General features: G+C 33.9%; 1 pseudogene; it reads left to right on the top strand.

Annotated features, from left to right (window-relative positions):
• The first annotated feature begins 3224 nt into the window (after positions 1-3224).
• LOC18595787 (F-box protein CPR1-like) lies at positions 3225-4595 on the top strand (annotated as a pseudogene).
• Positions 4596-11725: the final 7130 nt, after the last annotated feature.

The following is an 11725-nucleotide window of genomic DNA, read 5'->3' as shown; positions in this document are numbered from 1 at the left end:
CAATTTGGAATGTCACATTCATAAAGCTAGTTATCGTCAAAACTGTCATCATGCCATTCATTTGGCCCATCGTTTCAATTGTCATCAAATTTATCTTCACTGGTAGGGAACAAATCCTCATTTCCCTCATTAGATGCAGCATTATCCTCAAGCGTTGCAATGTCATTCTCCAATGTCACAATTTCATTCTCCAATGTCATAGTGTTGTTCTCAAGTGTCTTAATCTCATTTGAAAATGGCATTACACCCTATATAGTTTCACTCGATTGTTGCATTTGTTGGATTGAAGTAAGTAATTGGTTCGATGCACATGCTGATCGAAATTGTGCAGCCACATATTCTGTGAATGTCTGTGTCTATCGGGTTGCACAAACTCTTGTGCATACTTCAATTGCCATTGTTATGGGTTAGGGACTGAATGTTGTGGTATATGTGAAGCATTGTAAATCTCATTTTGATTGAGGTGATTACCATGTTATACAGATTTGTCATGTGACACAACATTTGTATGGCGTTTTTTAATGGTGATGTTCACTACCGGAACATTTCTCTGTTCTAGCAAAATTAATGCAACATCTTCATCGTCCTTGATAATTGGGCACGATAGCTCTTCGGGTGTACTGATCAATGCATGTAACTCAATCTTGTGAATTTCTGAGTTTACCCCAACAACATCTTCAACTAGCTTCATCAAGCCCACAAATGACAAATCACTCCTAACCCCCCGCATTCATGACTCACCACCCTTGTAAATGCCATCCACCCACTGACCACCATATCTTATCACAAGTCACACAATTGGAACGCCACTGAAATTTTGAAAAAAAAAATTATCAATCATTTTATGCATTACATGCAGTGTTCTAAAATTTTGCTACATGTCCTGTTGAAAACATGTTGAAAAAAAATTTCTTACACGCCATGTTGATAATGTGTTACACGCCATTTTCAATAAAAATATTATACGTCATGTACTAAAATATGTTATTTTAATATATTCTTTACACACCATGTGCATTACAGATGTTACATGCATGGCGTGTAACAACTCTGGGCAATGTTCTGATGATTTTGCTACATGCCATGTTTACTACACCTCATGTATAGACAAATTTTACTACAAGCCATGTACTAAAACTTGTAATTTTTTTTTGTTTTAGTATATTTTTTTATAAGCATGTCGTGTAACAACTCTGGCCAATGTTCTAATTTACACATAAATTTTCAAGACTTAATAGGTTGCAGCAATAAACCCAATAACATACCTTGATGTCATCTCTACTTTAAGGTCTATATATCGACTACGATATGGCCAGATGCCAAGACATAGACCTCAGCAAGATGACGATGGTGCTCAATAGAGAGCTGAGAGAGCTAATACAGTTTAGAATGTTGAGGGAAAGTTGATACAGTTCAACTGAGAGAGTTGAGAGAGTTAAGGGAGCTGAAATAGCTGAACATTTAATTTCTCTATGGCAGGAGAGAGATATCAGGAGATTAATTTGCTAGAAATGTTTTAAAGGGCATTTTGGTTTACTACTCATGCCAAATTTGAGTAAAAACAGATAACTTTATGTAAGTGGCTATTTTTACAATCACTTTATAAGCAGGGTTATTTTTCATAATTTCTTATATATATATATATATATAACACTAGTGAAGACTCAAGCTCTTTCTTTTTCCTCAAATCATGCCATGTCCACTTTAGAGATTCAATTCGCACGACAATGTCATTTTACATTTTACTACAAATTTGAGATTTTAAAGACTCAATTTGGAACTCTTTCATCGTTTTTCTTCACCATGTCCATAAGGTGGGCATAGGAAAAAGAACATAAAAGTTATTCAACAAAGCACAATACCTTTAAGGTTATATTAATGAAATGTGACATTTTAAATAACCAATTGCCTACCTTCAAAAATTCTTTCACGAGATTTAATTGGACTAATTTTATTTATTTTTGTAAAAGAAGTAAAGTCAAAAGGGCAAACTGCTTTGGACTCCGTTAATAATTGTTAACTTATCTCTAAAGTTATTTGTTTCTCTAAAAGTAATTTTTTTTTAAAAAAAAATACCTTATGAATACTTTTTCTTTTGGAAAATAAAGACCCTCTAAAGAAATTATTTTTTATTTGTCAAATCAATTATGTATTGGAAAATGTTACTATTACCTAACTTGGTAAGATTTAGGGCCGAGCATGAAAGCGTATCTCTGACAACATTAAATATATAAACAATGCGTATCTCTGAAAGTGTTATTATTATTGGAAAATTCCTTTGTTTTCACATTTCAACAGGCCTGAGGGGAACTTGGGATATCTTTTCCATTTCCATCAAATGTATTTCTTAGTTTTATTGGCACTTTTCTCCACTTATGAACAATTTATTCTATTTCTATTTATATACTTAACACCCAATTTCAAGATAGTTATATAGATTTAGATCCAAACCCAAAAAATATAATGTAGATTTAGATTTGTTAAGCAGACAAGGATTGGATGCAATCACATGCATCTTAAATTTTGAAGTAATCTTCATATTCACAAGTACAAATACAATAAATTACATGATTTTATGTATATGTTAATATTTGATGTACATTAATTAATTAATTATTTTTTCATGTTTTCATCAAAACGTGTTAACTAGTGGAATTCCAAAAGTATTCACCGACTTGTTTGAACAGTTGATGACAGCCATGCAAATTTTAAACTTGTACTTCTTTATGATGGGAAAGGAAAATACTTACTAATATTATTGCTGTTTTACAACATCTTTCTTGATAAATTTCTAGACCCTTTTTATGCCTTGGTTCAAATTGCTAATGGGTTCAAAGTTAAATTGTTGCATGCATTTTCCTATTGAATACCCAAGGTTTAAAACAATTGAAAAAAAGAGGGAAATTAATTGTGCTTTTTATGCCTTTTTCTTTTAATTTTAGGATTAATTTAACTAGAACTTGGCTGGCAACAACTATTTTAAGGATTTGCTTATATCTTGCAACTCTGACATAGATTGGATCAGGACGGAAATTAGTGCATATCCTATTGCTGTGGTATCAATTTTAACAAAGCTGTTAACCAGTTATCCACCGAGGCTTGAGAGTCGGTGCTGATGATGATAAGGCTGAATGGAAGTATAAAAAATTGATAATGGAAGGAAGGGCACCTGATGGCTTGACTTCTCCAGCTGATAATAATCAGCAAGGTTACAGCTAAGGCTTTTTCCTTTCATGTTGTTGTTTGACGTTGACCATCGTAATCTAAAGGAAAATTTTCATTCCTCCACAAAACCCTCAACAAACGTTTTCTTTCTTCCTGAATTCACCAATGTCTACTCTTCCAACTGATCTGATCATCGCTGACATACTTTGTCGGCTTCCGGTGAAGACACTGCTACGGTTCAAATGCGTGTCCAAGCTGTGGGGTTCTCTCATAGATGATTCAGAATTTCAGATTTCGCCAAACTCCATCTGCATCAGTCTTTGAAAACCAACACCAATCTCAAGCTTGTTCTTGATAACACTACAGAAAATGATGATAAGGCCTACTCAGTGGACTTCAACTCGTTGTGCAACTTGGTGCAATTCCCTCGTCCGTTTACAGCTGAGATGAACAATTATCATTCCAGAATTTTTGGTTCTTGCAATGGTTTACTTGCTGAATACCATGGTGATGCAGGCATTGCTTTATGGAATCCATCAACCCAAAAATGCCATTATCTGCCAGCAATTGCTGATGATGTAAGCATGGATCATTATATCATACCTGGATATGGCTATGATAACGATACCATTCTTGGATTTGGATATGATGTCATCAGCAATGACTACAAAGTGGTGAAAATGATGAGATCCAAGAGTCAAAATTGCTTCAAAGTTATGATTTATAGCCTGAAAGCTATTTCTTGGAGACGAATTAAGGATTGCCCTTATGACATTCCTTTTATTTGTAATGACGGTGCTTATGCTAATGGATGCCTGCATTGGATAGGAGATGAAATAAACAACCTTTTTTATGGTAAATTGATCTTTGCTCTTGATCTTGGGGATGAGGAGTATCATGAGGTGCCTGAATGTGACATTGACATCAGGGATTTTGGTTACAAAAATGTGGGAGTATTGGGAGGATGCTTATGTGTTTTTCGTGATTGCTTCGTTAGTTATGACGATGATAATGCCGTTTTATGGGTGATGAAGGAATATGGGGCCAAGGAATCTTGACTGAACTACTTTATCTGTGACGAAACCTATGGAAGACCAATTTATTTCACACCAGAGCTATAGCATATTCTAGGAATGGTGAAAAAATATTGCTCGATAATAATGAAGGTTATCAGCCTGCTTGGTTTAATCTGGAGAATGAAACAAGGGAGACTCTCTGTATTCCAGGTGCACCCCAACGCTGTTCTGCAAGGATTTATGTGGACAGCCTTGTTTCTGTCAATTAACGACTAAATTCTATGCAAGTAAAGTTAATGTTATAGTCGTCATATTTTGTATCTCTGTTATTCTTTCGCTTGCAATTGTTGGCAGTAGAAAAACATTAGAATTAACTTGAGTGAAAATTTTGACCTTTTTTAATGTTAAATTCAATGGTTGTGTATGCCAAACGTTAGAAATGATGGGCATCAACAAAAAGGAAAAGTTTATTTTGTAACATCTTAGAATAAAAAGTGAATCAAAACCATTATTGTGATGGATGCAGCATAAGCAAAATATCTTGTAATGTATATTTCTTTCAAGAATAATCAGTGAAAGGAATGCGGAGTTGCAAAATTGAATAAGGGGAGATTACAAATTTACAGAGGCTAGTTGTACGTTAGACGTTAATCTTGACTAGATTGTTTAGGTTATGATCCATCCAATAAAAGGTTTAGGAGTTGGCTTAGTTTATAATCGAAATTAAAAGTCAAAACTGGCATACGCTTTAAATGAGCCTAACTTAACCCACATTATTGCTAGTCTTGCCATCCTTAATTGGAAACGATCATGTACTTGTTTCTTTTCCAGGAGGCCAAGGTATGTATCGAAAAGAAGCATCTGGCAACAAATCGGAAGCAGGATTTACAAATATGCTAAAATCACAAGCAAAAAAGCACCAGCTTCTAAAAAATTTTAATGTTTTGCAGCATTCACCGCTAAAAACCTATCTTATTCTTGGAATCCCACTATCTCATTGCTTGAGAAACTCCCAACACTTTTTGCAACATTTGATATGAAAATTGTTGGATTGAAATGCTCACAACAGTTTGTGATGCGACCCTTATCTAGGCTATTTGTGCTCTGCCATCTATTTCTGATCTTCTCAGAGATTATATATCCCATCTAAACCATTGTTTGAGATATGCAAACAGGTACAAAGGCATTAAGATATTATCAAAAACCATTCTTCTCTTGCTAAAATACTTAATTGAAAGATTATAATAACCTCAATACATTTTCCAATGTTGTGTCGCAATAAACATTACTTATAATGATTTCGAGATCATATCAATTATAATTCTTTTCTACGTCCTCTGCAATTATCCAATTGCAATTTGGTTGTTCAGTCGATATATTGTCTAGTAGAGATGGTTGTTAATAAGGAGAGTTCTCGTCAAGGGACAAGAATGGTTGTGAACGATATCTTAAACCTTTATTGTTGAGAGCTGAAGCTACCTTAGGTACTCTAAACAGTAAAAGCACTGGATGCGTTTTGACAGCAGAATGCTGCATGGAGCTGAAAGTAAAACTGACTCACGTTGCTTGCTGCAGCTAGTGGCAATGGAGCAGCATGGCCTCCATTTTTGTTATTATTATTACATGTTCTATGTAAAGCCTTAAAATATGGATCTTACCTACCTAGATATCTCAACTTCACCTGCTTGAGGTTATTAATCAATGTTTATTAACCAGTGTCTAAACTATAATGAATCCTAGCTACACATGCTTTCTACACTTGACATCTATCTTTTGATATTTTAACATGTTTGAAGGGTATTTTTGATTTTTCAATTCTTTTTCTCTTTTCTTCCTCACATCGTTCTTTTCGCCATGCTTACCGTCTCATGCTTGAGCAGGTAGGTACCCAAATCCTAACGGGAAAAGTTTCTCCCATTTAAAACTTTCTCCTCTTCCTTTCTTTTCTCTTTGTCTCTTCTTTCACATTCAAGGACTCTTCACTCAAATGCTCTTTCTCTATTAGAAAACCCGAAACCCGCTCTCTCATTCACACCAATTTTCTTCCTCTTTTCTTTTCTTTTTTTTAAAATTGACTTTTACTGATTTTTTTTTAGTTTTTATTTTTGCAAGTTTGGTTGGTGTTCTTTATCTTTTAACGCTGGAAGACGCACTCGATGAGTGAACAAAAGGGTGACCTCGATTTACTTCTTCTTCTTATTATTGTCTATTTGTGCAATAAGAGATTGTGCTTATATGATTTTTGCAACTTTAAGGCTGTTCAACTTAACTATTTTCGTTTACATTCATTGTTATGCAGATTTATCGCTTTGGTCATAAAATCAGCTTTGTTAATCCTGAATGTGTTTTTGATTATATATCTCTTGGGTCTTTCAATATTCAATGTTGGTTAAAATTATGGTAGATAAAACAAAGTGAAGAATTCCTTAGCTGGCACTTACCTGAAATGTTAAGCAAAAGTATTAAAAACTAGGAGCATATCAATTACTTGAAGTAACTATGATGTTTCCTTTGGCTTTCTCTCTAACAATTGATATCATTCAATTTGGACCTTGAGATTTGTTACTGTGACTTTTTTTTTTATATGGTTTATAACTTCAGTGCTCTGCCTGGATTTTCTTGATATGTCTGAGATTTCCATGTTGTTTATTTTGTTTCAATGTTGCTTTAGGTGCAAGGAATATGTATTAGTGTTTGAATTAATTATATACTAGGACATAAGTGTACAAGCATTGTCAAAAGCTAAAGGGATAAATAATTCCAGAGTCTTCCATCTTTTTCTTATGGTTTGGACCATCATCTGACTATTTTATCATTGAAAAGTTGCATATTATTCCCCTTTTAAGGTAATCATCTAATTTAATGACGAATTATAGCATCACATTCAACTAAGAGAGAAATGTTTTTGTCTTAAAACTTTGTAGATTATTCCTTAAACAATCACTAATTTATTGTTCATAGAAAACATCTGACCAATCAAAAAATTAGCAATATTTCTATATCTCATACAAGGGATTTAAAATTTTTACTGTCATGATTCTTCTTCCTTGATAATTAGTGGAGAAAGTGAAAGGGAACTAGATAGTGTTTCTTATTATTTGCTTCAACTACATCATCATGGTTGATATACAAATAAACAAATTTTCGAATTACTCTCTTATAGTTTGTTTGTTCTAATCATATTTGACTCGCATCTGCTCTTCTCATATTTAAACTGTTTTTTTTTTCTAAAGGCTGGCTCTTTCTTTTACAGAAGGCCCGACTTAAATATGTTTCCTGTTTTAAAACCAAATAAAAATATATATGTAAAAGTCACGCTTCATAGATATTTGATTTAGATTCACAAAATCTTTTGAGACCTTAATTGCATATGTTGTCATGTTCAGAAATTTATTTTTACAAATATATGTAGACACTACTAAACTTTTAAAGTTTAGCTCTACTTACATGTGATTTAAATTTTCTAAAGTTCATGTGGTTCTTAGTTCCCATAGAATGTACCATATATGTTTGTAGGTATTTTGTCAAACATTTTGTATGGTTCTATGTTTGAATTTGACTAAAACTTGCAAAGGATCCTAATGGAATTTAGAGGTGCACTTTCTAGAACTTTTAAAATTTTGTATCCAATCTCAAATAGATTTCTAATCTCCATTGGAAAACTTACAACAAAAGCTGCCCATTTAACCTAATAGTTATATAGTTGTCAAACTTTCTTGAATTTGAAAGTTCCTAGATATGAGGCAATCTACGTGTCAAAAGTATGACAAACGAACTTTCCTTAAGTGTAAAGTAAACTAATGGCCACTGGGATTAGTATGAAGGCTAAAAAATTATTGATTTCCTATTGGATTACATTTATGATTGGTTATCTACTGTGCAAGGAAATTGTTATTGCCTCTCTACAGTTCACATTGAGAATGAACCAAGCTTTTCTATGACACTAGGGTAAAGCTAATGCTATGAATGGTTGGACTTTGACACTACTATTAGCTATTGTATCAAAACTTTGGTGTAGAAGATTTTGTGGCCAGGTTCCTTTTTTCAAATTTTCTTTTTTCATAAAAATTTTGGTTTTAGTTTTCTTTATCTTTACTTTACTATTTTAATTGTGTAATTGCTTCTCTCTTAAGTAGCAACAATTACAAGATAATCTAATTAGGAACAAAATAAAAGAGGCATGCTTTCTGTTAAGATTTATTTGATCATGACCAACATAGGTTTTTCAATCTTTATAGTTTTTATTCTAATTGCCACTGTGTTATTGGTTCAAGAGACAAGTAATATTGATGGTGGATGGTGTATTAAATCAAGAACTAGCATGCTTAGGTTTCCTTCACAAAAATGATTCCATGGTACATGTAATTTTGTTGAACTTTTATCCTATTTTTCAAAATAGCTTGCTCATTGATTTATGGGAACAATTTTTTTACATTTTGTAATAAATGTTATTTGTAGATATCTCGAATATTAACTAGCAGGATTATTTTCTTTTCTTTTTTAGGACAACATCTTACTCATTGAGAATGCAGAACAATTTTTGTACATATTATGATAGTTTTTGTACATTTATTGACAAATTGTATATATATCAAATATTAATTAGCAGGATTATATCAATAATAGCTTTTACAATTCCTATCATTAATTCATAATTTTTAATATCTAAGTGTTTATAAAATATTGCAAACCCACTGCGCAGCAAGGGTACTTATCTAGTTGTACATAAAAGCTCTTTATGGAATTAATGAACTGTTGATCTTAAGTTCTAACATTCTGTTGAGTCTTCCCTTGTTCTTTCTCTTTCTCTCTCAAATTAATGTACATTTATTACCTCTCTGGATATCCCAAACGACATTTTCCGTGGAGATGAAAACGTGAAAGCACAAGACAATGTAAGAAAAAGTTATTTCAAAATTATTTATTAATTAATAAGATAACCAAATTGATTTTAAGTCAATTTTTTTAAGCCTTAAAATACAAGGTATTTATGGAAATAACCTTTCAGATAATTTTAACTATTTTTAGTCAAGAGATGAGATTTATTTTCTCTAATATGCACATGAATGAGAGTGCGCATCAATGAAGAGGTCTCATTAAGAGTATTTTTGTCGCAAAATCTCATCCCTTGGCTAAAAACATTTAATCATGTACACTACAACACTTATGGATTTGCATGGTTGATGTAGGTGCTGTAATGTAACATTTTCCAATTTCCTTTTGACATCATAATTTATGGTTGCACTCGTTTATCATTTATGGTATGATAATGGTTACATATGACTTGCAGTTATGGGCAATGAAGGAGATTCTTGCTTTTTGAAAATTAGTTGCCCCCTCTGATCCGAAGGACAGCGTCTACCCACATATTTGCATATGGTAGTGCAATCAGAAGTTGAAGGACTTTTACAAGGCGGTTGAGAAGTTGGAGTCATCTCAGCAAGTGAATGAACAGCTACTAATTTATGCTATGTATCTGTATAATATTTATCAAAAATTTTATCAAAATATGTTTTTTACAATTATGGGCACATAAAACCTTAAAGCCCACCCTAGATCAAGCCACACGAGAATATTGGGTGGACATTGATGTCCCCCTATCTGAGGGGCACCATTACATGCCAATAGGACCCATAGAGGATTGAGTATAATGGGGTTTAGGTGCGAGGGTAAAGAGGAGAATCCTAAAGGAGAAAAGAGCCACTGGTCTCATTAAGCGTAGGCGCACCACTGCTTATGGAGACGAAAAACATTTAAGCCCTAAGTTGATGGAGGAAGGGGACGACCATGGCAATGCTAATGAACCGCCCGTAAGAATGGTTCTTATGGTTTATGTTCAACAATTCCATATTTGATTATCGAATAACACAATAATATCTATTATTGTAGTTGACCCATGCGACAACATCTACTCAACGACCGACAGGACTTGTTTAAATGGCACAATGGTAACGAGCCACCAGTAAGGACGGTTCTAACAGTTTATGTTCAACAATTTCATATATGATTATTGAATAACATAATAATATTTGTTATTATAGTTGACCTATGTGACGACATCTCCTCAACAACTGACAAGACCTGCTTAGACGCACAGTGGTAACGAGCCGTCTATAAGGACAGTTCTAACGATTTATGTTCAACAATTCAATATGAGATTATCAAATAACAGAATAATATCTGCTATTGCAGTTGGCCCATGTAACGATAGCTCCTCAATGACTGACAGAACCTACTCTGATGCACAGTGGTAATGATCCACCAGTAAGGACAGTTTTTATGGTTTATGTTCAACAATTCCATATTTGATTATCAAATAACATATTAATATCTATTATTGCAATTGACCTATTCAAGGACAGTCAATGATGGTGTAGGCCACTAAGTATATTAAGCTTGGTTTATTGCTAAGAAGTGTGCAAGTGGAAAAGGAATACCGTTGTGATTAACTAAAGGAGGAAACGTAATCGGATTAATGGCGAAGTAATATCCCGCCATTGTGAGGTGAGTAGGGGTGTCTATTTCAAAATCTCCATACTATATATCGATTTATGTTAATAAACATTGCCAATTTTCTAAAATGCAATTGTGGATAGCATGAGCTGTTAGCCTTGATAGGCAATTTTAAAATGGATTTACAATGATTTATATATTGCTATTGTGGAAAGCATGAGCTGGTAGAAACCATAGGAAATTATTGATGCAAGTGATTTTGAAATCGTTTGTGTAGAATATATATATACACATATATATTGATCGGGAAACAAGCCTTTTTGCACTGTTTTGCATCAAAAATCTGTGCCTTACATCTTTGTGTGACGTGCATCATTAAATGATTTTAAATGCAAACTTTTGAGAACTGGTTTTATTCCGATCTTTGTACAAGTGTTCACACCACGTCATTTAATGTGAAAAAAAATTGGAAAGGTTATCGAACCTTGTTTTCAAATGGTTTTAAGCAAAAGTCTCGAAAAACCTCGATTTGGTTTCAAAAATGGTTTTGACAAACCGAGAGTATCGAGAGTAGGCTGAATGTCACATCGAGATAGTGTGACCTTTATGCACAAGTGTGCTCTAGCTAGAGAACCTTTGGGTCATCAACGGGGCTGTTCGATGTGGCTAAGGCCACGGTATGTGATGGATATACGTTGCTAGGCCACAAGATGTTACACATGGTTCCGATCACTTGATTTCTCTTATGTCGACCAACATCGTCGAGACTACCATGGCTGTGGGAATCAGTGGAGTGGAGCTCTCGGATGTTATTACGTGGAAGTGGGTCCACGTGTTAGTTATTATAATTACCTACTTGAGAGCCTTGAGAGTTTTTAGACTCGTACTGTCACGACCCGGAACCTCCCTCGGGCCCATGACAACCGCCGCGACGTCCCGATTGACACTCATTACCCGGAATACCAACTGGAACCCCGCAAGGCTTACATATCAGATTCTTTGCTTTCCTGTGAGCAATCGTTGTTAAACATTCCATTTAAAACAATTACCGGTCGTTTTCGGCTCAAATAAAACTAAAGAAATTTTTTTTA

This window comes from Theobroma cacao, chromosome 6 (assembly GCF_053813885.1).
Source record: "Theobroma cacao isolate CCN51 chromosome 6, ASM5381388v1, whole genome shotgun sequence".
Taxonomy (NCBI): Eukaryota; Viridiplantae; Streptophyta; class Magnoliopsida; order Malvales; family Malvaceae; genus Theobroma; species Theobroma cacao.
Note: the sequence above shows the minus strand (reverse complement) of the source record. Positions and strands in the feature narration are given on the sequence as shown.